Here is a 27,437-nt window from a genome sequence, read left to right on the forward strand (position 1 = left end):
TAACTCAGCATTATTGTTTTCAAAATGTTTGTCAATTTAATAAATGAAACTAGAATTTTCACTTAGTTAATTTTATTGCTAGCATGCTTTTACCCATTTCAATGAATATTGTCCTGAGAACAGTTCATGTCTCCCAAATTGTTTCCTATTTAACTCAATAAGGATGATAGAGTTCCTTTTATATTAAATATAAATTCCTTGCAAACATTTTCCATTTTTGTCTTTTTAATTTTTTTTTCTTTGAGATGGAGTTTTGCTCCTGTTACCCAGGCTGGAGTGCAATGGAGTGATCTTGGCTTACAGCAACCTCTCCCTCCCAGGTTCAAGTGATTCTCCTGCCTCAGCCTCCTGAGTAGCTGGGATTACATGCAAGTGCCACCAAACCCGGCTAATTTTGTACTTTTGGTAGAGGCAGGCTTTCTCTATGTTGGTCAGGTTGGTCTTGAACTCCTGACCTCAGGTGATTTTCCCAACTCCGCCTCCCAAAGTACTGGGATTACAGGCATAAGCCACTGCACCCTGCCTTGTTTATGTTTTTACTATGAAAAAAAGTTTTGACTTTCACAATGTTTTATATATAGAAAGCTATTGCAAATTCTAAGCTGAATTTGTTATTTTATATTAGATTACTGTGGTTTAAATTTTTTAAGTATGTCATCTAACTGTAATTGATCTTATTAATGTGTGGTTTGGACCTCGGTTGATTTTGTTTCCTAGGTAAATTTTCAAACACATTTCGTTTGATAAGAAATATCTGCCTCATAAGTTTTGATGACTTTTAAACCATACATTAAGAATTTTGAAAAGCAGAAGTTGTCTCAGACTTTCTAATGCCTTTCACAATACATCTATAAATCATTGTGATAACAGAACACATTTATCTCAGGGTACACTTTTAAATTTCAACTTTTCTTCATCTACTTTATAATTTTAAAATTAAAAAAGGTTCATTCTTTCAGATGAATAATCATATTGTGTTAAGAGTTAAAAGTCTACTCAAGACTATGATTGGATTTAACGTCATATTTAAACATCATGTTAGTTTTCTATTGCTATGTAATTAATTACTCAACCCTAGCAGCTCATAGGTCAGAAGTCCAACACAGTGTGGTTGGGTTCTCTGTTCAGGCTGAAGTCAACGTGACGGCAGACTGTTTCTATCTGGTGTGAGGATGCTTGTACAAGTTCATTTCTGTTCTTCTCAGAGTCAGCTCCTTGCAGCTGGCACACTAAAATCCTTTTTTTTTTTTTTTTTTTTGCTGGCTGCCTACCATAAGTGTAAATTTATCTAGGAGAAAACAGGACACTTTGATAATATTTAGACTTTCATTAAATAAGTTAAGCAAAATTCAATGTATTCAAAAGTATATATGCACACATATATATTCATAATTCTTATAATCATGTTTGTACAGGTTTTTATGTGCCCCATAAAGATTTACTTATTTTATGCATTTGATTTGTGTACAGATATTTTATTCTAACACATCACTTAGAAAACTTCAGCATTTCCTCTCTTTTTTTTTTTATTCTCCTAGCTCCTCTCTAAAACCTTTTGGTAATTATTTTTGATTTTAGTTACCTAGCCTTAGTTTTATAACACTAATTAAAATGTCCTAAAATAGTTATTTATTTCCAATACTAAGATATAATTAATTTTTCATAATATAATAATGTAAAATATTAATGTATTGAATAACATTAATTATTAAAATAACAATAGTTTATACCAATTTCATAATTATATTTACTAAGGCTATTGATTTTATATAGTTTTTCTTGACCATATTTCAAAAACTTCCTAGTCCTACTTAAGCGATTTTTTTTCTTATATTTTGCTTTGCTTTTTGAGATCAGTTTTATTTTTTAACTTTTGATCCATTGAAATGATCTTACAGGTTTTCCTAGAAAATTATAGGTGTTATAGTAGCAGTTGATTTTCTAATATTTAAAGCAAAAATTCAGACATAATTAATAAAATGAAAACAGTTTAAGTGTATAGTTCGTTGCATTTTGACAAAATGAATATATTTTTATACCTACTACACATTAAGCCTTTGTATTCAATCCCCATTCTGTCATCTCCAGCACCAGCAAACCACAGATTTACTCTTAAATATTGTATGAATGGAATCACACTATATGTACTGTCTTGTGAATGTCTTCTAACTGTCCACCTATTGCTAATGAGATTCATCTATGCAGTTGCAGCATTGGTAGTTCATTCTTTTTAATATTTAACGTCATATTTAAACATCACGTTAGTTTTCTATTGCTATGTAATTAATTACACAACCCTAGCAGCTCATAGATCAGAAGTCCAGCACAGTGTGGTTGGGCTCTCTGTTCAGGCTGAAGCCTTATTCCGCAATCTGCTTATTAAGTCTTCAATTTTAGGGTTATTTTCTGTCTTTGGGTATTTTGAGTAAAGCTGCTATGCCGTATCTTATTCAAGTCCTTTTGTGAAATTACATGGCTGTAACACAGACATTTGTTAATCCTTACAAGAAGTGGTTTAATCTTTCAAAAGTAATTGTACCACTTTATACTCCCACAAGCAATGTATGAAGGTTCCAGTTGCCCTACTTCCTAGCCAACACTTGGGATTGATAGTTGTCTTAATTTTAGGCATTCAAATGGGCATAGAATGGTAATCCAGGTTGCTCTGTAAGTACACTAGGGGAGCATCCAATTTAGACTTGATGAGGTCAAGTAAAAATTCTTAGAGAAAAGAAAATGTAGCAAGAACTCTCAAACTGAAAGAAAACAATCTATTACTGTGTGATGCTTAAGTAGCCATAGTGAATAGCTCCTTAAAAATTTTTGTTAAAGTTGTTTTACTACTATTTTGGTTATGAGTTTGCAGATTGGGTCTTTTGATTGTGTCACTGTGTTTTTTAGTGTGTCTATGTATCTTTATGTGAGTATTTAGACTTATGATAACCTCAAAAATGTATCTGATAGCTTTCAATATTTTTCCAGAAACATTCCTTCTTTAATATTACAAGCTTCTGGAACTTTACCTTTTGACTAAAGGTGAATATTAATATTATTTTAATAATAAAATATTGTAAAATGACATAATAAATACATTATATATAATACATAATAAACAGTATATATTATAAAATAAGCATAATATATAATAAACATATATATTATGTATAATATTTAATAAATATATCATATAATAAATTACAATATATTATATATGATATAATACTCATAATAAATATTTATAACAAATAAATATAAGTAAAATGCCATTTTATTATTTAAACATCTTAGCTTAAATATTATATTTAAATACTAACATTTCAATATAAGATTTAATATTATTTAAAAATAACAATTGAAGCTTATAAAATTAGGCAGAATAACAATTCTAGTAGTAGAAGGGCTTCAGTTTTCATTGATTTATGAGATAAAATCTAGAATCCTTCTATATAAAATGTGGATGGAATCCATCATCCTAAGACGTAAGCTCAAGTAAACTGTCAGTCACCAGTATAAAAAAATGCCACTATGTATTGTGTTGTAGAATCTATGGCATACTTTATAATAGCTTCAAACCTGTATTCATTTCAGGTTTTTATACTACAACCCCAAGCCTCTTAAGGGAAAATTTTGTGACCCCATTACTTTCTACTCCCAAAGGATATTTGCTAAAATGATGATGATGATGATCTGAACTTAATGGCTTTAGACTGACTTAATCTAAAAGTATTTCAAAGGATTATTTTACAAATTTGGTCAGGGCAAATTTTCATTTTGCTTCCCAGAAGTCTTCAGCAATTCAGAATCTAGGATAGACTGTTGCCCAGATATGTTGTAGTCGAGGCTGATGTAAATCTTTGTAACATCTGATTATATGCAATTAAGTATAAGCTTCCCCAGATCCTAAAAGATCATTTTAGTAAACACTGTAACTTTGGTGTCAACAGATCTACTTATGCAATTGAAGAGAGCTAATTTTACTTTCATATTCTCTCTCCTCAGTTGGGTAAATAATCAAATTTGTGGTATAGGGAATGAAAAGACTACTTTCAATCTAGTCTAAAGGAACTCTGCTCTAAAACTTAAAAAAGCAGCATACAATACATTAAGGGTTAATTATCATTCACTCAATAAAGTTGATGTATAATTAGCAATCTACCTGAAATTTCCCCTAGGCGTATTCTATGTGTTGCTGTTAGCAATATAAAAATGTTACAATAAAAGATACAAAAAAAAAATGTTCTTCCTTTTTTTAGGCATCTTTCCCTGGAGAAATAGTCCAATGAGAAGTAATCTCTGTAGCCCAGATTTCCTAATGATGAAGCTTCAGAAGAGTCCTTATCAATCCTGGTATCAAACTTTTCTCTTCAAGTTAGTTTCATTTAACAGAAGTTTTAAACTTGAAAGTTCAGAAGACTATTAAAATTGGTTTTAGCTATCTAAGATACACTTACACACACACACACACACACACACACACACACATACAGTAGAGATAAACGTTAGACAATCCATCTCAATGTTACTAGAAAATTTGATTAGGATCTTGTGAAATAAATAGTAAACTTACTAAAAATGTCAAATTATCCCAGAAGTTACTTTTTAAACATTTGATCGAAAACTCTACCCAGCCAATTTTTGCTTCTTTTAGAAATACTCTACTGAAAAGCAAAAGCAGAAATGGGGCTGATACCTTCATTATAGAGAATTGCAAATAAGATTATATCCCAGAAGGCTTAGTGTGGCTTTTTAGGACTTTCACTATTAGGCAGTAATCTACCATTTACCTGTTTCCCAGATTCACCTTGTTATATCTTATAACTAAAAATATAAAATCCAGCAATGTATTGTGCTCCAAAAATTCATTTCTCAACTTCTTTGATTTTTTTCTAGAATCTAAACTTATGATAAATTGTGAATTAACTATGATAGCAGTGTGTGCAAACAGTAAGTGAAATCAGATGTATTAATTCTAAGAGAAAAGAGGTGTCAGGATGTTTTCACAGAAGAAAGGCACTAAATCTGGTATGTGAAAAAGCAGTAGATTTTTCCTGCCAGGAGCAATAAAAATTAGAGTTGAAAATAATTTCATGAAGCAAAATATTCAAAGAAAATGAAGAATGAATAAAGACAATTGAATTGGTAATTCATAAGGCAAGCTTCAGTAACTGGTAGAATAGAAGCTGAATTTTAAGTGTAAAATGAGCAAATTATACTGAATGAAAAAAATTACTTAAAAATTATCAAGAAGTAACTAGACCTAGGGAAGACAGTTTTCATTTTAAGGCATAATAATGTTTGCAGATTGAAGGAAAAGGCACAGCAGAGGATAAGAGACCTTATCAGCAAGGGATTAAAATAGTGGAGCATTCTTGTGGCAATGGCATGAAATAAGGAGACAGAATTGGAAAGAAATGATATTTGTTCCTCCTAGATAGAAAGAAAAATGTAGAAAAAGGTAAAGAAAGAAAATTGGGAGATAAAGAATAATCACAGGTGTAGTCCTTAACATCTTAAATCAAAATTACTGTTTACGTGTTTCTCCTTGCAGAAAGGAAATTTGTAATAATTGATCTTTGGCTCAATATCCTTCTATCTCCAGCACCTGGCTTATGGAAGGTCTCTCAATACGTAATTACAAAATGGATCTATGGAGGTACAATAATTCTTGTTATATGATTCACTGTTCTTGAAGTTGGAGTATATTGGCTCATCTGGGAATAGGGAAATTGGCAGTTAGTTGAGAGACCATTGGAACACCTGTTGAAAGAAACGTGCTAATGATTAAAGGCATGGGGAAAAAGCAAGTGAGGAATGAACAGAATACCATTAACTTGAAGTGGATGCAGGCAGCACATTTTTGAAAATGTTTTAAATCAACAACTTCTCCTTGGAGAGCAGATGCGATTACAGCAGACAGCAGAGATAATAAATACATGTCAGTACAGTCACAGAAGTGGCTGGAGTGTCAGGGCCTCGATTACTATGGGCAGCAGGAGACATGGATGCCTCTGGCATCTTATCTGGCAATAAAGGAAAATGAAAGCAGAATTAGGCTTCAAGTTAGATAATAATATAATAATGGAGGTTGGAATTAAGACAGGAAAATAAACAGGCTTGCTAGGGTTATGGAAGTGGAAGAGATGAAGCAAGTTTAAAAGAACTACTCTTCTTGTAATTCCTCATTTTCAAGGAGGGGAAATGTCAGCATTTGAAATTGTAGAAAATTAGAAAATAAATGTGATGATTTTGATCAGGATTATATTTATGCTGGTAAGTAACAAATAAAATGAGAAGACCTTGGCTTCACAGGAGTTGAGGGACTCTGATCCAGAGTGCTAATAGGATCATGTATTTAAATGATGGAGTTCATAACAGGATTGGAGTGGAGAAAAATTATGAAGCAAGTTTTCAGAAAAATGAGAATATTAGGAGGTTATATGTTGATGGCTTTAGAGATAGAAAGAATATATGATACAATAAACATTATTAAAAAGTGGACAGTGGAAGAAAAGTTGCCTGAAATTAACAGCTGTGAGTAAGTAATCTTTAACACCTGGTGGAAAAAGGGCCTTTTCCTTACCTAGGAGGAAAAAGGGCCTCCATCAAAATGGTAGTGAGAATTTTATGTAACAGAGACAACACACCTTCTTTTCTCTTTTCTTTTTTTTTTCTTTTTCTTAGCCCTGCCTAAGTAGAACATTAAAAAAATTGGCTATAAACTCATAATTGTTCCTCTCCACAGAAATCTTTAGCAAAAGACGAAAGATTTATTTATTATGAAGAGAAACCAGAGCATGACAACACACTTTTTGTCGCAGATGAGCAAAATATTCTCACACAAAATGTGGTCAAGAAAGAAGTATTAGAACTTGTTTTTTCTAACTGAATACATAATATTAATACACATTCTCTGTAAATATTCATGTTGATCATAGGAGAGGTAATCAAAATATATAATATTGACAACTGAATTGAAATTAATATATTTTTCTAAAAAAATCACATTATATGTAATGAACCAATATTGGCTAGGTGAAAATTATCTAGGTTTTACGACTATACTTCCTCTCAAACATTTATCAAAATGACAGGTGCATTTTTGGCTGCTACATTTACCAAATGAAAACAAGAATACTGACATCACACACAAACATGAAAGCATATGTTGAAATCTTCATTCCAGATACCTACAAAAGAGAAAAGATAACATGATGTTCATTCCCTGTTTCAAGTTGCTTCTGAGATTCCTTGAGCTGAAGACAAATATTCTATTAAAAAGAGTCCTTAAAAGGGGCATAAGAAACCCAATCTTTTCATAAGGAGCGTGGTTATATTTGATAACTATTATTTTCAAAATGAATTATTTTTACTTCTAAATTAGTACTGATTGCATCTTAAGGTTTTTGTTTCTTTGATACCAGGATGTACAGTTATTTCAGAAAGAATGATTAGTTTTAGTGTCTGTAAATCTTTGCTGTCAATGAATTAAAGTATTTTTGAAAAATGAATATATATTCCCTGAAAGTGATCTAGACTTTATAGAAAATTACCTATTTGTGTAAATATAGGAAAACAACTCTAACATTAAAATATGTGCATCAATTGGATCAAGACTATGAGATGAGGTTTAAACATTAAAAAAGTATTTATAACATTTGAAGAACAAAATTAACAAGAAAAAGTAAAACCAAGATATAAAAAAATAAAGATAATATTCCTCATCAGAAAATAAGAAAAAAATACAAGCAACTGTGGTAATACCAACGTGATTTTAAATATATATATATATATATATATATATATATTATATATATATATATATATATTTGTTCATTGGTTGTCTTGTTCAATTCAGTCAAATGTAATCCAACAAGATAAGGCTCCACATAGAGCTTTTTAAGTTATCACGTGTTATGTGTGCTGCTTTAATTGTCCATAGTTTCTTGTTTTTCTACTGGAATTCTAACAAACTAAATGCTATATGGTGTTTTTTTCCTAGCATTATTTCTGGAAAATTAGAACAGGGACTATAATTGTCCATGGTTTCTGGTTTTTCTACTAGAATTCTAGCAAACTAAATGTTGGATGGTGTTTATTTCTAGCATTATTTCTGGAAAATTAGAACAGTGACTAATAAAATTACTCTTTTACTTTTCATAGATTTGACTGAATTTGAAAGTCAAATATGGACTAATTTTGTCCAGATGCTGAGATTGCTGTTTGGAATATTTTTACAATATCTTCTTGAAAATTCTTGTTCAATAAGTCTAACATTTGTATCATCTTAGTGTTATAGTCTGTTGATTGCCATTTCTTATTTGGTTTGAGATTCTCCCAGCTCTTGGTATGTCAAGTGACTTTGGACTATAATTTGGACACCACATGTATTATGATATGACTAAAGTTATTACTTAGATCTTTTATTTCAGTCAGTATTCAACCTGCTTAGTTTCAAAACACATGTTCTAGCTCACTTTTGTAAGCTATTGTTCAAATTTCAATTTGGTTTCTAAATCCCAGGCATTAGAGTCCAATATACCCTGGTCACAGTTGTATGCGACTCAGGTGACAGGACTTTGTCCCACAATCTTCTGACCATGGACTGGGGAGACAGAGGAAAATTATTTCAATGCCACAGAGGATGATGGAATTCAGAGTTCCAGGCACATGTCCATGAAGAAATGGCACTTACACCTTACTACTGGTCAGAGGCAAATGGCAGAGTACCACAGACAAGCTTCCATAGGTAGGGGTGCCTCCTGATAATGGGATGGGGTGGATAACAGGCTTCTGTCCATGTCTCTGCAGGGGCAGTGAGGCTGCCTGAATACCATGGAAGAGGGAGCTAGAAGTCTGAATTTTGCACATTAGCCCCACTGGGGAGATGTATGTCCCAGTTACTGCAGAAGAAGGGGGAAAGTCAGAGGTGTCATAGTCTCTATAGGGAAGGAATGCCATTTCATTCCTGCAGAAGGTGATGGATGTCAGAGTTCTACCCACAACCTCCATGGTGGGAACATACTGCTTCCTTACTCCAGGAAGAGGATGGAAGACAGGGTTCTATCCCCAGTTCCACAGTTGCAGTTGAGGTGGGGATAGAACACTTTTTTTTCATGGTGTTCCTTTCGAAGAAAGGTAAGTATGGTTAAAAGATTTCTGCTATGCTGGGTTACCTTTTTTCCTGGTACTTTCACTAGAGACAGATGACACAAAAGAGAAAGGGTGGGGGCGAGTGATATAGACCACAAAGAAGAATAGAAAGTTGAATAATTCCTGATAATGTTAGATGAGGTTATTGATTAGGATCTACTTTACACATCTACTACACAGTATAATTGACAAAAGATCATTTGTAATGAGAAACTGTTTGCTGCTTGTATAACACAGTGTCTGTGCTTTCACGATTAGCTTCTCTATTTAACACTATGTGGTTCTAACTAATCTTTCAAAGCACATATTAATCTATTTCTCTGTAATATCATCTCATAGACTATAGCATCCTTTGCCAGTTTAAGGATAAGTTAAGGGTTTTTAAAGTTTATTTATGTTCATCTATTTGAGAATGGAGGCAGGAAGACAGAGCTTGGAACATTACCTACAAACGATTAATGTGCTATATTGGTGTGGAACGTGGGTCAAAACGGAGGAAACAGGAAATCATACGGCTTATGTCATCATGACGGCACAGAGTTCTTAAGGAGGTGTTTATACCAAAGACAGGATGGGATGTCATTCAGTTTTTTAATTTAGACTAGAATTAATCATTGGAATGGTTAGAATGTTAATGTTCTCCCCCAAATGTACATGTTGAAACTGAATTCCTAAATGTGATGAAGTTTAGCGAGGTGATTGGGTTATAAGGTAGCAACAATCATGAATGGTATCAGGGTCTTTATATGGGGCTAAAGATAGCAGAGTTCTTTCCTTCTACACTGTCAGGAGACAGCAAGAAGCTGGCTGTCTGCAACCGGGAAGAAGGTCTTAACCAAAGCCCAACCATGCTGGCATTCTAATCTTGAACTTCCAGCCTCCAGAATTGTAACAAATAAATTTCTATTATTTATAAGTCATCTAGCCTATGGCATTTTGTCATAGCAGTCCAAACTGACTAAAACAGCCAGGAAGGCAGAAAATGCAAGTCTTCTACGAAATGATCAGAAAGAATTGAGTGGGTGATGAAAACTGTGAGAGACACTGTTAGCTGTCTCTAAATTTCCGTACCTCCTTCCTGTATCTGTATGTACAGCTAAAATTTGTTATTACTATAATAAGAAATACTATGTGTTATATAACAAATATTATAGTAATAACAAATACTATTTGTTATCATAGTAATAACAAATTTTTCTAAACGCTCTTTACACCCGGACATGGCTAAGTGACTAACACTTGCATTAGAATGTGGGTAATGGGTATGCATATGCATTCCAGAAGACGCCCTTAGATAGGGTGTGCCATTCTTTTTTCCTCTTCCTCTTGTTACTTCTTCATATTGAACCCTGAAGGGGTAGTACAGCATCCTGGGAAGTAGCAGTGTCACCATATAGACAAGTAGAGAAAACTTTTGACTTTGCAGAGTGGGACTGTATTGACTGCTTGAAATTTTACAAAAATGGAGAAAAAATAAATTTCCATCATGTTAATTCCACTTTTATATTTGGGATCGTCTCATGCTTAAACTCACAGCCTAACTAATGCAGAAAAGAAAAGAGCGTGGTGAAGTATAACATTTCTTATAGTTTCAGCCTAGCCTGTCTATACAAGCAGTTGCTAAGTCTATTGAATCATTTCACATCAGGTCACAGGAAAAAAAAAGTGTTTTTTAATTGTGTGACAGTGGGGAGAGGTGGTAAGGGGGGGCATGTCACTTACGAACACTTTGCTTGTTTTACAGGTATTTCAAAAATGTGTCCACTTTTTTGATCCAACAGTGTATTTGAAGGAGTTAAATAATCAATATTTGAAATTCATCATTTCTTCTTTCTTGAGCATTTTATGATGCAACTCTAATCATATGTAAAATGGCTAAATGTGAGTGAACTGATACAAAGGATGACCTTTTCTTTAACTGGATAAGTGGTGATCCTAAGATGATCAATATGTGTCAGCACAGCCATTTCAAGCAAATTATTTATATTGATAAAAAGCTCAGACCTTAACCCAGCTTGAACTCTTCAAGTATTATAGAAATAATAAATGAAGAAATTCATTATTTAATGCATTTCTTAACAAATAAAATAAACTAATTTCTTTAATGGGTCTACTAAGTAAAATCCCACAGGAAACTACATATGACCTTGACATGTGGTATCTGTTTCTGGTAATGAGAATGTAATAAATTAAAATCTGATGGGACTATATTTATGTTTTTATACATTTATGAAATAAACTCTAGCCAAAATCTAAATTTAAAAACCACATTTCTAAAATTAGATTTTTTAGTATTGTTTTAATGATATAATGAAGCTTCAATCACTTTGATTTTTAACTGAGTGTGAAAATTTAACATTATAAATTTATATTGGAATGAATTATTTATACCTGGGGGATCATACACTGAAAAAAGTTTTACTGTAATGTGGAATTATTTATTATTCTCTCCAAAATATGCAATAAGCATATCTGGCATGTTTCAAAGTTACGTTTAAAAAAGAAAATGCGTTAGAATGGCGATCATTAAAAAATCTGGAGACAACAGATGCTGGAGAGGATGTGGAGAAAAAGGAACACTTTTACACTGTTGGTGGGAGTGTAAATTAGTTCAACCATTGTGGAAGACAGTGTGGCGATTCCTCAAGGCCTTAGAAATAGAAATTCCATTTGACCCAGCAATCCCATTACTGGGTATATATCCAAAAGACTATAAATCGTTCTACTATAAGGACACATGTACACGAATGTTCATTGCAGCACTATTTACAAGAGCAAAGACCTGGAATCAACCAAAATGTCCACTGATAATAGACTGGATTGGAAAAATGTGGCACATATACACCATGGAATATTATGCAGCAATCAGAAATGATGAGTTTGTGTCGTTTGTAGGGACATGGATGAATCTGGAAAACATCATCCTCAGCAAACTGACACAAGAACAGAAAATGAAACACCACATATCCTCACTCATAGGTGGGTGATGAAAAATGAGAACACATGGACACAGAAATGGGAGTACTAAACACTGGGGTCTATTGGGGGGAAAAGGGGAGGGCCAGTGGGAGTGGGAGGTGGGGAGGGATAGCCTGGGGAGAAATGCCAAATGTGGGTGAAGGGGAGAAGGAAAGAAAAGCACACTGCCGTGTGTGTTCCTACGCAACTGTCTTGCATGCTCTGCTCATGTACCCCAAAACCTAAAATCCAATAAAAAATTAAAAAAAAAAAAAAAAAGAAAATGCATGTTTGTATATATGCTGCTGTGAATACAAAGTGTCTCAAAACTTACTGGCTTAAGACAACATCTCTTTTTTTGCTAATGTTCCAATGAGTCAGGAACGTAAGAAGTAATCAGCTGGACAGCTGCATCCTGTAGCATCTCTTCCTTTGCTTCACTGGAAGGTACAAAAAGTTTACTCACATCTCTGGAGCCCATGTACTCCTTCATGTGTTCTCTTCCTCGCCGTCTGGGAAAATTGGGCTTCCTCACAAAATGGTGGTCACCTGGATTTCTTAAATGACATCTGTCTTCCAAAAGGGAGTGTACCAACATAGGTGACACAAGAAGCTGCAAGTATCTTTGGGCCCAACATTGGGAGATAGACAATACCAGTTGTGATCATTATATTGGCCAAAGTCAGTCTTAGGGCCTGCTCACATTCAAGAAGAAGAGGAACTCCTCATCTCAGTGAAAAGGGGCAAATAATTTGTGGCCATCTTTAATCCATTATGTTGTTTAGACCATATTTTTGATATAAAGTTAAACATATAAAGAAGTTACATATATTCATAAATTAGAAAATGAACTTTCATTATAAAATTATCCTGCCAGTTTCTAAGCTCCTTTAAAAACCCTGTCTATGAATAATATGAAAGTTTGAGAAACCTACTACGAGAATTTGAAGACAATGTTGTAAGTATATGCTTTAAATAGTATATTTTTACCAAATGTCTTTAAAAGTGACAAGAGGGAGAAAGTTTATTGAATGAGAGAAAAAGAAAAGCCTTAAAATAGATTGCCCAGTTTCTTCATTCATGCGATTATTTTTTCATTTATTCATTCATCCAACAAATATTTCTTGATATCCCATTGTGAGCCCAGAGATTTTGTTAGGCAAGGAGGCTGTAACAATAAAGAGAAAAATATTGTTTTCTTTTCTTCACTGTGCTTACAACTAATTTGTTACAAATTACTCCAACGCTTAAGATTATTCAGCTGAAGTTTTCGATAATGTAAACCAACAAAATTCTTTGTATAATCTGTAAATGAATTTTATATGAAAACTATTACATAAAACAATAAAATACTAATTGCTGGATGCTTTCTGTTATTCAATCAAATAAGCATAATTGAAGGTTTTGTTACATCCCTAGTCCATTCTAAATCTTTAGGCCAATGCGTAAACCATGTTTTAACAAAAACAGATGCCTCCCAGCACACAGGACAGCTACAGCTGCTCTGTAGCTCCACATGGGACCATCTTCTCTTTGCTTACCAGCCCATCCCCAGTTCCAAGAAAACATGAGCTTCTTAAAACAAAGTTGAAAATCTAGTGGCTTTCGAGTCAGCTGGCAGTGTTTCCGCATTTTTAAGCAGGCTTGGATATCGGGGGAAGCTTAGTGTTCACTCTGTAACTGACCTCTCTGAGCCAAGTTCAGCGTGGTGTGAGTTATCAAACCTGACAGCCTTTTGGCAAGTCTTTGAAGGCTCTCCAGCCAGACTCCCTTCCAAGCTCAGCTGGGATCAATTAGGATAAATAATAGTTCTTGCAATAGTTCGTTTCTACCATGCTTTTTTAAAGTATTTAGTGTGCAATAATGCAATTTATGGCTTACCTGTACCATGCTATCCATTCAAAAGAAAATCAAATCAAAAGGTTAAAATGTCCTGAGAGTTGCAGAATAATACAGTGAGGGAAAAGTACCAAAGAGGCCAATATTTTGACAATTCTTTCCTCTCCACATTTATCTAAAACATAAGTAAACATAAATACAAAACTATAATATTTCTTCAAAATCTGGATTCTTACCCCAACAGCAATATTTTGAAAGTCCAGTTAAAGCATAAACCATACACACACCCACATACAAACACATACACACACACACACACACACACTCACATACACAATCAAGGACTTTTAACTGCCCTCAGCAACCAAAGAATCTGCTAGTAAATAAGGCAGATTTTTTACTTCTAGGACAAAAAAAAATGAATTTAAGCTCAAATGGAAGGTACTCTATAGTACAGTAACAAATAATAATTTTCTATAGCAAGAATAAGGCCACATTCAATAATGCTAATGTTCTGGCTTCATGTGAACCAAGTTTTGCTTTTACTGGGTATGTTTCTCTTCGTGTGGCCTGAGGGCAAGGTACTGCAACTATTTCATGCTGATGTTTAAAACTTAGCTGTTTGCAAGACAGTTCATTTTCGACCTTAGTTCTTCAGTTGGTACTGAAATCATGAAACTATCATGGCACTTCTTTAAGGACTGTGGAGGTTTGACTTTGGTCTGTCATAAAATGTAACTGCTTGTTTAAAATAACTGTAAGTTAAAATGTTACTCTATATTTGCCTTATAAGTGTTTTCTGCTTCACTTGGAGTCTGCTGTTTTGGCCTCACATGCTTAAATTTTTTATAAGAAAGATTTATTGTTAATAGGAATGTCTGGGTTTTTTGTTTCCTTTTTAATTCAGAGATAAGTTATTTAAAGTCCTATTATAGAAAACTTTTACATAAGTTGCAAGAATTAAGATTTTTTCCAGATAGGTTTTATCCATTAAATGAATATCTTTGTTAACTTAGAATGACAGTGGAAAATGGTATCAATACTGTGGATAAAATAATTTAATAATGTTTACAAACATTCAAACAACCCCTTGAATGCAAGTGATTGTTTTCCTAAAGTCAGCTAGAGTACTCATTTGGTAATGTCCCTGGTAACTGCTAAAGATTCAGCGATGCTTAGATATGTACCTTTGCGCTTCCAAAGCTTACTACTATGCCTGGATGACTCGTGCTCTTTCCAGCTCAACCTCTAAATTTACACAGTTGTTGGAGCTGAGACTGAATTACAAAACACAGTTCGTTTTGTAGCATGTATTTTAAAATGAGCACAATATACCATTTGGTTAAGTAATGCATAGAGGATTTCATTGTACTTCAGTATAAACTCTCTGAATATGGGGTGTGTGTGTGTGTATGCATGCAAACACTATTAAATGAGTATTTGAAGAACATGGTATAATATATATTCAAATTATCTAACAGATCTTTTTTTATTGCTGACTTCTAGTTGAAAGCTAATGAAAAATATACTATCAAATTAAGGGTTACAAAAATATTTAATTCTGCTTAATTTAATAACTATCTATAGCCTTAATATATGTTTTCACAGTTTGAAATATAGGAGACACAAATGATAGAAGGCTTAATTTCTAGTCAGAAAGGAATTTAGAATTTTCTCGAAAATTTTCCTGAGGAAAATAATAAAGAAGTAGCATTAAAAGATGGCTAATAATCCACAGTGAGTGCTCACAAATACCAGTAACCATAACAGGAAGAAGAGAGGGCTGATCATGGACTGACATGTTTACGGAAGATTTCATCACTAATGGATAATTGCCTCTAAATAATATAGAAATTACTTCAGTTATTACACATTGTAGCATATTTTATTCCTGCAAATGGTATTCATCAATTATGTATACAATGTTTCTTACACTTATTTCAATAGAAATCAATTATACCCTTAGGAAAAGAATCTTTGATGACTCACTATGTCTATTTTGAACAAATTTTCTAAAGGCAAATACCAATAGAAAACACGGTAGTGCAAGGATAGGTCCAGAGTTTTGGGTTAGAAGTGTTTGCTTATATTTTTGTCAGTTTGTTTGGATTTTTATATAAATAACATTATTTTTTATTTAGGCATATTTTTCCTATCTTTTTTGTATTTATGTTAACTTTCTTTAATATTTTTTAATTCATTCTTTAGCTTTTCTTCTATTTTTATTTGGAGCTTAGTGTATAACTTTCAAATTTACATTTTTTAATAAATGGCAATTAAATTAATATTCTTTAAAAATATTTCTTATAGTGTTTTAGCATTAACATTGTACTACTTAATGCCAAAATATAAAACAAAATTAATAAAAGTATAAATCTATGATGTTATATCTTCTGCAATTTACTTTAAAACACTTCAAAGTAAGCAGTGGCATGTGTACAGATAGAAAAGTTAATTGCAATCTACTACCTAGAACTATTAGAGCACACTTGAAGGATGTTATCTGAAATCTATATTCTATAATTAGCTAACAAAAGCACATATTACTAACTTAATGCGGGTAGTTTGATAGTTTGTTTCCAAAAATGGCCCCCAAGGAGCCAGCCTTCCAGAACCTGTCTAGTTTTTGCCAACAAAGAAAGGTGAGAAAATTCTGAACCTACACTTTAAGAAAGGCTGTTGATGTCCTTGGGAACACTGAGCAGACATGGAAGATATCCAGTTACACCTGCTGGAGGGACTGTGTGAGATACCCTAAGACCATGTGTATTAGTCAGGGTTTTCTAGAAGAACAGAACTAAAAGGGTAGATATACATATATAGCGGAGTTTATTAAGAGAAATTGACTCACACGAACACCAAGTGAGAGACCCCACAATAGGCCAAGGAGCAAGGAAGCCAGTCTAAGTCCCAAAGCTGAAGAATTTGAAGTCTGATGTTGGAGGGCAGGAAGCATTCACCACAGGAGAAAGATGGAGGCCAGTAGACTAAACCAGTCTAGTCTTTTCGTATTCTTCTGCCTGCTGTTATTCCAGCCGTACTGGCAGCTGATTAGATGGTATCCACCCAGACTGAGGGTGGCTTTACTTTTACCAGTTCACAAACTCAAATGTTAATCGCCTTTGGCCACACCGTCACACACAGACCCAGGACCAATAATTTGCGTTCTTCAATCCAATCAAGTTGATACTCAATATTAACCATCACACCATGCAACGAAGAAAAAGGCACAGTTGTCTCCATGTTCCAGTTGAGGTTGTGATGGCAGCCAATCCAGGCACTTTTTCAATGCAACTACATGAGAAATCCCAAGTGAAACAAACAAACCAAAAAAAAAGGAAGCACATTGAGAAGAACCAAAGGCTTAGCAATAAAGAAATAAGTCAAAATAGGGGAATAATAAACAAAGAAAAAACAAAGGAAACAAGCTATCACTGGAAGCTGAAGGCATTACTTTCTCAACCTGATAAAATGTATTTGCAAAACACCCTTATAGTTAACATACTTAATGGTTAAAAAAACTCATCTTGCTTAAATCAGAAACAAGGCAATAATGTCCATTTTTACAGTTTTTGTTCAGCACTGCACTAAAAGACTTGGCCAGTGGAAGAAGGTAAGAAAAAAATAAATCAAAGCAATACATATGTATTTGCAAATGTTGTAATAATTTATATATAAATTTTAAGTAATCTGCAAAATATGTCTTACAACTCAAGTAAATTAAATAAGATTACAGGCATATGGTAAACATACAAAAGTCTGTATTTCAATGTACTGATAATAAGCAATTACAAAATGAGATATAAAGACACATCTCTTACAACAGCACTGTCCTGGGTTGAAAGACACATCTCTTACAACAGAACCGTGCTGCGTTGAACATTCTCTCCCGAATTTATGTCTACCTGGAACTTGTGAATGTGATCATATTTGGAAATAGTGTCTTTGCAGATGTAATCAAGTTAAAATATGGTCATGCTTGATTAGGGCTCAACCTGATAAAAAGAAAGAAATGTGGATAGCAGCACAGGGATGGAAGAATACCATATGAAGATAGAGGCTGAGATTGGAAGGATGAGTTGACAAGCCTAAGAACACAAAGATTGCCCGGAAACAGCAGAAGCCAGCAGAAATTTTATGCTTTTTAATTTTTAATTTTTATAGGTACATAGTACGTATATGCATTTATCAGTATATGAGATATTTCGATACAGATGTGCAACGTGTAATAATCAATCACATCAGGGTAAATGGGGTACCTGTCACCTCAGGTATTTATCATTTCCTTGTGTTACAGATATTTCGATTATACTATTTTGATTATTTTTAAATGTAAAATAAATTATTGTTGGCAGTCTTCTACCCTGTGTTTGCATCAATAGGCATTAACTCTATTTTGTTCCCATTAACCATCCACACTCGCCACTCCCACTATTCTTCCAAGCCTCTGGTTACCATCATTCTATTTTCCATCTCCATGAGTTCAATTGTTTTAATTTTTAGCTCTTACAAATAAGTGAGAATATATGAAGTTTGTCTTCCTGTGTATGGCTTATTTCACTTGACATAATGACCTCTAGTTCCATTCATGTTGTTGCAAATGACAGGATATCATTCTTTCCCTTGCTGAATAGTACTCCATTGTGTATTTGTACTGCATTTTTAAATCCATTCATCTCTTGATAATACTCAGGCTGCTTTCAAATATTGGAAGCCAAAAGAATTTATGATGAAATCAACCAAACAATTGTCAAATTTATACGTAAATACAAAAAACTTTCAAAAGCCAAAATAATTTTTTTTTTGGTGGCTGTAAATGTTTTTTTTTTTAGTGTTGTCTTATTATTATTGTATAAAAAGCAAAGCTCCCATCCAGCTGCTTCATTAATAACCTGGATTATAGATGAAATAATGAAGCTCTGCTGGAGTGAGCATAGGAGCTTCTACAGTGTGGGCCTTTGATTTTGAGGACTTACAGGATATGATTTCAAGATTATAAAGCTGTGTTACAAGACAATGCATCAAAGCATAAGGAAAAAGATGGAACAGGATACAACTGAATTCGCCCATTCCCTCACTACTTTATAGTACTACTTTATAGTAGTGAGAGAATGGACTAATTCCATTATAGTAGTGAGGGAATGGACTAATTCCATTATAGTAGTGAGGGAATGGACTAATTCCTCAAAATATTTTTTGATAAGAGAAAAAAGGGGGGCAGGTATTATTTTTAACCTCCTTTTATTACAAAATGCTCAAAGCATAATAGCTGACATGCCAAATGAAGGCTTTGGCAGATGATTATTAAAAGCACATGGACTCAAAGGGCTTGTATGAGTGGAAAAATGACAAGTCAATACCAGCTACATCATATTCCCCTGTATTTTACTAATTTCTATTACATGGAACTATAATGACAGTATTCTTAAACTTCATGCTACAACTTAAAATTTTGTTATAAGCCTGAGTTTGATCCTTTAGTATTAGAAAGGCAAAAATTATTTTCTGACCATAATACTGAATAAAATTATTACCATTATTATTAATATATATATATAGCAGTGATTGAGAAAATTTAAAATTAATTTTATATAGTAAGCTACTCTTTTGATTTATCAAGTATTGTCTACAGCTTCATGACTGAAATACTTGCTCTTCTTTAAAACACCCACTTAAAAAAAGTTGCAACTTCTAGAAATGTTTAACTTGGCCGGGCGTGGTGGCTCAAGCCTGTAATCCCAGCACTTTAGGAGGCCGAGGAGGGTGGATCACGAGGTCAAGAGATCGAGACCATCCTGGTCAACATGGTGAAACCCCATCTCTACTAAAAATACAAAAAATTAGCTGGGCATGGTGGTGCGTGCCTGTAATCCCAGCTACTCAGGAGGCTGAGGCAGGAGAATTGCCTGAACCCAGGAGGCGGAGGTTGCGGTGAGCCGAGATCGCGCCATTGCACTCCAGCCTGGGTAACAAGAGCGAAACTCGGTCTCAAAAAAAAAAAAAGAAGAAGAAGAAATGTTTAACTTCACATTCGAACTTAGATTTCCTATCTGGCCAACTGTTCCTCCAAAATAGGACGTAATGAAAAGTGGTTGTTTCTTCTTACTGAAGTTGAACATAGTATGAAGTAAGCACAAGCTACCTGAGGTCTGAGTTCATAAATCTGACGTTCATAATAACAAGTACACCTGTTATTTCATGCCTCTACACACTTTTTGATCCATACTTCTCTAGACTCAATATTAGCATAGTTTTACTACGAGTCCAATAAGATTAAATTTAAGATCACACTACGAACATAGCAGACACTTAAGAAGAGGGTTCAGCTGACTTTTTTTCTAAAGAGCCAGATAGTAACTATTTGAGGTGCAGAAGAGCACATGGTGGCCTCTGTCACAGATTCTCCTTTGATTTTTTAATTTTTATTTTAGGTTTAGGGGTGCATGTAAAGGTTGTATTCATATATAAATTTATGTCACAGAAGTTTTTTCTGCAGATTTTTTCATCACCCAGGAATTAAGCCCAGTATTCAATAGTCATCTTTTCTACTCCTCCCCATCCCTTCACTCTCCAGCCTCAAGAAGACTGTTTGTTGTTTCCTTCTTTGTGTTCATAGTCCTCATCATTCAACTTCCATTAAAAGTGAGAACATGTGGTATTAGTTTTCTGTTTCTGCATTAGTTTGCTGAGGATAAAAGCCTCCAGCTCTGTTCACGTTCCCACAAAAGACGTGATCATGTTCTTGTACTACAGCTGCATAGCATTCCATGGAGTATATGTATGTATCACATTTTGTTTATCCAACCTGTCATTGATGGGCATTCATGTTGATTCCATATTTTTGTTATTGTTAATATACAATGAATATACAATATTAATATGCAATGAATATACATGTGCATGTGTCTATATAATAGAACAATTTATATTCTTTGGGGTATATGCCCAGTAATGAAATTGTTGGGTCAAATAGTAGATCTCTCTTTAGATCTGTGAGGAATTTTCACACTATTTTCTACAATGGCTGAACTAATTTACACTACCATCAACAGTTTACAAGCAAATGTTCCTTTATTCCTACAACCTCACCAGCGTCTCTTATTTTTTTCAACTTTTTATAGTAGCCATTCTGATTGGTGTGAGATGGTATCTCATTGTGGTTTTGAGTTGAATTTCCCTAATGCTCAGTGATATTCAGCTTTTTTCATGTACTTGTTGGCCATATGTATGTCTTCCTTTAAAAATGTCTGTTCAGACCATCCTGGTCAACATGGTGAAACCCCGTCTCTACTAAAAATACAAAAAAATTAGCTGGGCATGGTGGCGCGTGCCTGTAATCCCAGCTACTCAGGAGGCTGAGGCAGGAGAATTGCCTGAACCCATGAGGCAGAGGTTGCGGTGAGCTGAGATGGCAGTGAGCCGAGATCGTGGCATTGCACTCCAGCCTGGGTAACAAGACCGAAACTCCGTCTCAAAAAAAAAAAAAAAAAAAAAAGTCTCTTCATGTTCTTTGCCAAATGTAAAAACCATTTTTAGTTTGTGAGTCATAAAAAAATAAAACTTAAGTATACAATTACTGTTTTGAGTTAAAGGATCAATTTGTTATCAGAAAGTTGTTTCTCCTAATTATGTAATTTTAAAATATTTAAATTTCTAAATAGTTTTAAAAATTATGACTTACAGTCTATATATTCTCAAGGACCTCTACTTCTGAAGTTATACTGAATACATGGTAGTTCAGGTAACTCTAGCTGCCATAACAGATAATCCAATATTACAGTAATTTTATTTCAACAGCAGTTTATGTTTTGTTTACATCAGCAGTTGCAGGATGGGATGTGTTCCACAAAGTCATTCAGGGCTTTAGGCTAAAGGAAATTCTGTTACATTCAACACATAGCTTACCAATGCTGAGCACACCCATAACACTGACAACTAACTAACAGGATTACATTGAAGAGAGGTTTGTAGGGGTGCATGGAGAGGTTCTTGTGACCAAAGATTAAGAAAGTGCACCTCACTCTGCTTATATTCTACTGGACAAACTCAGTCAGGTGGCCATACCTAGCTTAAAGGGTGGTTAGATAGTGTGGACATACATGCATCTAAAAGGAAGAAGAAACAAGTTTCATAAATAGATCAACGAGTATCTGACTCAAGCACATCTGGAAAAAAGACCCCTTTTATAGACACTTGGTTTTAAGCCAGTTTACTACAAGTTAAACTTGTAGCAAAACTGAGCCCTTCCCATAAGCCTGTCAGAAAATATGTTACTACTATCCCACAAACCATCATATAAACTAACTTCGGCATAGTTATAAAGTCAACCGATTCTCGTCATCTCAAAGGCTTCAACCCTAATCCTGATCATGCCAGGCAAAGGGCTGGCAAGATAACAAGAGCAGAGGTTTGTTTCTGTCATATCAAATGGCTATTAGAAAAAAAGGGAGGTTCTTCTGTAATCCTGCAGTTTGGAAGCTCCACAGCTTGAGGGCTGCGCTCTTCCCCCAGAGACTTTCATCCTACCCTGCCAGGCCTCCTGCAGCACTGGAATGAGTGTTCAGCTTGTGAGTTTTACCCAGTGAATGCTTCACTAAACCTGGGGTGGTATAAAGGTGCCACTTAAACATTGCCCTGATTTGTATGACTTATTTTTTACTACATGTGTTTCATTTTTTATTAATTTCATAGCGAAAACTTACCTTAAAATTTATAGTGCTCCTATCCATTTTTCTTCACTTTTTTCTATTCTGTATTTTTAACCTCATCTTTTTTTCAACTTGTGAGCATTTTAAACAGTTAAGTATAAATGAGAGAAAAAAATGAGAAAGAGCCATGAAACTACATATACTAATATAATAAATTTCTATTAAAACTGAAACATTTTATTGGTTTTATTTTGGTGTTGTATTGTAGTTTTACTGTGATAAAACCACATTCATTTATGAGCAACATCCAATACCATCTGAATAGTTTAGGACAGCAAAGGTAGAAAATATCAAGCACAAATATTCCAGGATGTTTAATAAATTATTCCAACTATCCATATTTAGGCCAGTGTTATTTTAACAAGAAACTTTCAGATCACATTTACAAGGCATAAACCGTTCCCATGACTTGACCTTTATTCCATGAATTGACCTTCACAGCACAGAGTCATTTCCACATTCTTTTATTTCTCTAGGAAAGTAGATAGTGATTATCAAGGTAGTTACTGCAAGAGTAAAGACGAGTAAGTTACTTGAATATTACAAAAATGAATTATCAATACATAATATATGTAAGTTATTTTCAAAACAAGTACACATAATTTTGACAAATGAATCTTAAAATTGTCAACGGAAATGAATGTATATTACGTGCCCTTTTTAAATAAATTGTTTCAGTAATGTGAATTATTGTATTAAAGGGTACATTAATTCATCCTTTTGTCATTGCTTTTCTATATTTTTATTTCTGTACCTTACTTTGAGTGGCTAATATATAGAAATTGGAAGCTGTTTTCCAAGAGGCAGCATCAAATATCTTGGCTTATTTGCTGTTGGCACGGGGCTGGTCACATATTCATGTTGTTCTTGGACTATTCAGCTGCTCCTCCAGTTTTTTGCAACATCTCTTTCCATGAATGAACTTTGATTAAAATAATTTCATGACTTAAACTATGAGGTTGGAGAATTAACTTGTAACAATTTTGACATAAAATGATTTATTGTAATCTCAGGACTGGGTATTTTTTGAGGTTTCTATGTCATCTCCAATTGATTGCAGAGACCAATCATAAGGAATGTAGGGGACAAATAATAGTTTCCCATTTCTCTGCTATGACCTTTTCCGTCACTACAAAGGATAATCAAGGGAAGAGATTTAACAAAATAAACAGCATGGAATAATGCTAGAGTATTTTGATCTAACTTTTATACAGTAAAAATAAACAACAATTGTAGGAGTGCATATTTCTAGATTTGCACAAAAGAACAAATAACATTTATATAGATGCCTATAACAATAACATTATTTGCTTACATCTAGTCAGAAATTCATAATAAGTCTTAAGAATCTTTCTTCCAAACACTGATATTTTAATCTGGAAATCTTGATTTTGTTTACAATTTGAAGGAACAGTTTGGGTATTGTTGTACTTAACACACATACTTGTGTGTGTGAAATAAAATAGTTTAAACTTTTATTTCAAACACACACACACAAATAAATCATGTCAAGCTTTAACTAATTTAGGGAAAAGGAAAAAGAGCAGTAAAGAAAATATGAAGAAAACTTCTAGTTTTCTTTTGATTGGAGGAGTTGTTTTGATCAATGACTTTCTAGAGTTCTATTTACCAGTTTAATAAAATCAGTACTTAATAAAGATGCTGAAACATTACATTAAAATAGTTTGGGTGCTAATACTTCCTACTTTTCAAATTTCACTAGAGTATACTTTGTATTTCATCATAAAATAATGATTGGTAAGCAACATCACAAGTGTGCTGTATTGAAAATGCCTACATCAAAGAAATAGAAGATTTATACGATGGCTTTATGACTTAAAACAAATTATTAGTTACACTTTGTAAGAAAAAAATTCATTTGAATTAATAATTAATTACTTTTATGATTAATCCATCTTTAATTGAAGTCAAGGAAAAGGGAAACTTGAATTACCAAAAGCCAAAATATTAGAATCACCATAATAAAATACACTTAACAATACACTATACTGATTTTAAGTATATCAATATATCATTTTCTATCAGAAGTACTCGGAAATGTCTTTGTATCACTGAATTGGATTTTATTTCTAAGTACTGGAAGTTGTTTGCAATATTTGTCTTATTCAGATCTTAAATTTCTCCTGTAGTCTTTCTTTCCCTAATGACTTAGTCATATACAAAATGTGCTATACATATACTGAAATCCCTTCATAATTCAAAATAGACAATATGAATCTCAACTATTAAAGTGTGTTTAATGTATGCATAAGTTCTCAAAGACTACTGAAATTATGTGCTCCTCTAATAAGTATACAAAATCTCCATGCTTTGTGGTATATCTGTTTCTTGTTTTATCTGTCAATTCCTAGCTGTCCATTCGTTTGTTTATTATACCCTGACCTTTTCTGGAAAAGAAATAAAAAAGCCATGTTGGCTCAGTAAATAGTCTAATTTTACAGACTATATTAAGACAGTGGAGACTGAGGGAGCCTTCTTTCTTTCTTTATAGACTAATGCCATGAAATGAAAGAATCTAGAAGATTGCTAACTTGCTCTGTGATCCAGACAAAGTTATTTAACCTACATCGCTTTGGTATTTTATTGTAAAATAAACAGTTCCAACCAATAATGTCTCTCAAGTCTCCTCCTTAACATAAAATTTTATGATCACATTTTATATTTTATTTTTTATAGATTTAAGGTATACACAAGCATTTCTGTAACATGGCTATATTGCATAGTTGTGAAATCTGGAAGTGATATCAATGTTAATACATATTTTTGTTCCCTTGAGGGAGTTAAAAAATGAAGTACTTTACATATTGAAACAATGAATGCAGAAACAAAGCAATAATTTGTGTAGCTTATTAATTAATGCAAGTTTAAAAAAAGGTAACATAAAAAAGCATTCCCACCTTGAGAGTCCGACTGATAATAGTCACTATTGCAAATAATTTTGCTAGATTTTTTAGTTTCTTCTTTTAAAAGAAAATTATTTTATGATTACAGAGTAAGTGTATAATATTAATGGGGTATATGAGATATTTTGCTATAGGCATGCAATCACATCAAGGTAAATTGGGTTGCCATAACCTCAAGCATTCATCATTCCTTCAAATTACAAACTTTCCAATTGCAGTCCATGAGTTATTCCACAATGTACAACAGATTACCGCTAGCTTTAGTCATCCTATATTGCTTTCAAATATTAGGTCTTATTCATTGTATCTAACTGTATTTTCTACCCATGAACTATCTCCATTTTCCACCCCAACTTCCCACTCTTCTTCTTAGCCTTCGGTAACCATGATTTTGCTATTTAGATACACTATTCATCTTTGCCAATTCACTCATGCTGGAGCTCTATTTATACTCCCAAATATAGTTCATCCAATAACAGCAAAATACCATTTAGTTGTTGAACTACACAATCCCCACATAAATTTTTGTCAAAGTTGCATTTTAAAAAGTGATTGACCATTGATTTTTTTTTTCAGATATTTTCTTCACTTGGATCACAACCAACAATCAGCCAGTGGAAAGTTTTGCAAAATTCTTGGCTTTCTGTACCAACCTAATAGCAGATGAATATTTCCTCACTACAGATGAAACAAATGTTTCTCTTTGGATAGGTTTTCCCATTAAACAAACTTTCACCATTGAAATCTATGTTTAGGTTTGGCCTGTTGGGACATTGCAAGTTAAATAGATACTTGCTGAAATATGTTTTATGTTGCTGACTCAGAAACATGTTAATTGTTCTGTGAATTTAGCAATCATCAGCAAGTATTATTTTAAAATAATTACTTTGTCAAAAGGTGGTACTTCTGATGTTTGGTTATTTTTGGCATATGAACTAGACTTCAATCTTAAATTACTTAAGGTATCTGCAGCTTAATTAAATTGGAAAAGGGAAAAAAAAAAGGTCTTTCAAAAGGTCACACCTATATTTATTTTGGGCAACTTGCCCCTTTTTGACTTCAGTTTCCTGTGTGTAAAATGATGAGTTTGCATTAGATGAGTTCCACAGTCTCTCCAGCCCTAAATTTCTAGAACTCTGTGACCCCATTTACAAGCCTCACTAAGCTAATCTACCACAGATGTATTCTTATCCATTTTCAGTGCGAATAAACATCAGCATTGGGAAACAGCTAATAAGAAGCTAAATGGTTTCGATGGTGCAGAGATTGATAAAAACGCAAGCACAGTTTAGTTCTCGTTAGATAGAACTGAATTTGTTTAGTCATTCTTTTTGTTACCCATTACATATAAAGTTGGAATTTCCACCTAAGTTCAGTGTATTATTTCTGTTTTCTTTTCCATCTCCACTTTTCTTTTGTAGATTCAAATGAGTTGAGATAAGTGCTGCTTTAAGGGAAGAATAATTTGCTCTTGTCCACACCTCATATCTTCCCTTTTCCCCTACCCCAGATGCTCTGATGCCCCATGTATGGTTATAAGGCATATGCTTCTTAGAAGTCAATGTGATTACAAGTTAAGAATAAAATGACCTATGGCTAATCCTGCTTTTGCATTTTGCCTTCAACATATCCATTCCCTCCTTCTCCTTTGTCAATAAACCTCATCAGACAAAAAATTTCCAATCTCAGAAAATTAATCTAAATCAATCAAGATAATGCTTTATCTTTCCAGAAACTGTGAAATTTGCCCGTCTCCTTGCTCTGTGACTCAGTTATAGACAACAAGAGTAGCAGGTAAGTCTGCTGGAGAACTCTGGGGCTGACTTTAGCTTCCTTAATGAAGGGAACCTTCATATAC

General features: G+C 33.5%; 1 non-coding gene across 1 annotated transcript; it reads right to left on the bottom strand.

The window, feature by feature from the left end:
* Positions 1-6,679: 6,679 nt before the first annotated feature.
* On the bottom strand, positions 6,680-6,796 carry LOC118150044 (U5 spliceosomal RNA). The gene has a single exon (XR_004737805.2). It is a non-coding gene; the product is annotated as a U5 spliceosomal RNA (small nuclear RNA).
* Positions 6,797-27,437: the final 20,641 nt, after the last annotated feature.

The sequence above is a fragment of the Callithrix jacchus genome, chromosome 21, assembly GCF_049354715.1.
Source record: "Callithrix jacchus isolate 240 chromosome 21, calJac240_pri, whole genome shotgun sequence".
Classification (NCBI taxonomy): Eukaryota; Metazoa; Chordata; class Mammalia; order Primates; family Cebidae; genus Callithrix; species Callithrix jacchus.